The following is a 1,031-nucleotide window of genomic DNA, read 5'->3' as shown; positions in this document are numbered from 1 at the left end:
GAGAGCCCTGGTCGAGGCAGCTGGAGTCTTGCCCACACTGTTCAGACTCCTCTCTCCTGGTCTGGAGTCAAAGCTTTCCCTAGTTGCCAAGCCCCTTCTGTGCCTCGTTTGAGTAGATGGTGCTAGAAGCAGGACAGGCAGGAGAGGTGCGGCCGGGGAAGGAGCCCGGGAGGTGGGGAACAATCCGAGCCGGGGCTAGTCTGGTCCAGATAGCCGCTTGCCCCCTCCTGAGGCCCTTCCTTGGTTCTGAGCAGGAGACACAGCTCTCATACTCAGCCTCCCAGCTGGCTGCTCACCCGAAAGAGCGCCTGTCTCTCAGGCAGGCAGGGATGCCAGGTACCCTTCACCCCACCTCACCCTCCTCCTATAGGAGGCTACATCAACCTGTCCCAGGTGCTGAATCTCCATTGTCCAAACCTAATGAAAAAGACCGCAACAGAGCAAAACCTGTATGACAGGGCGGTGGGGAAGGCCTTCATTAAAGAGCTGGCCTGGAGTGCAGGACCCTCCCTCACCACACCCTGTGTAATATGAGCCCTGTGTGAGGTAGGGCCCCTGTGCTGTGCCTGTCCCCTCACTGTCCCCACCACCCACTTTGGAGAAGCACAGTACTCCACCCGCAGCCAGTTCAGAGCAGAATGCATGGCCTGGCTGATCTTGTGTGGTAGTTTGTCCGGGTGGTGCCAGACCCCCACCCAATCTATGAGTTGGAGCAGCCCTTGCTTCAAAAAGGACACACATGTACACACTGTGGTCAACATAAAACAAATTTTATGTAAATATTTCCATCAAGGTATTACACAGGGAAGGCTCAAGTGGCCCTGTCCCTAAAAACAGAGAGGAGTGTTTTCAGTACAGAACCACAGCTGCTGTGTCCAGGACAGCTAAGTGCAGAATATACGGATGGTGCCTCCCGGGCCCGCAAAGTGTGTGTTCAGCGGTGGCTTCTGTCTTCCCGTCGCCCACTCGCCTGCGTGGCTTAGGGGTTCCTCTGCAAGGGGCAGGGGATTGTAGGCTGAAGGGACATCCAG

This window comes from Chinchilla lanigera, unplaced genomic scaffold, assembly GCF_000276665.1.
Source record: "Chinchilla lanigera isolate Chin_1 unplaced genomic scaffold, ChiLan1.0 scaffold00080, whole genome shotgun sequence".
Lineage (NCBI taxonomy): Eukaryota > Metazoa > Chordata > Mammalia > Rodentia > Chinchillidae > Chinchilla > Chinchilla lanigera.
This window is presented reverse-complemented; position numbering follows the sequence as displayed.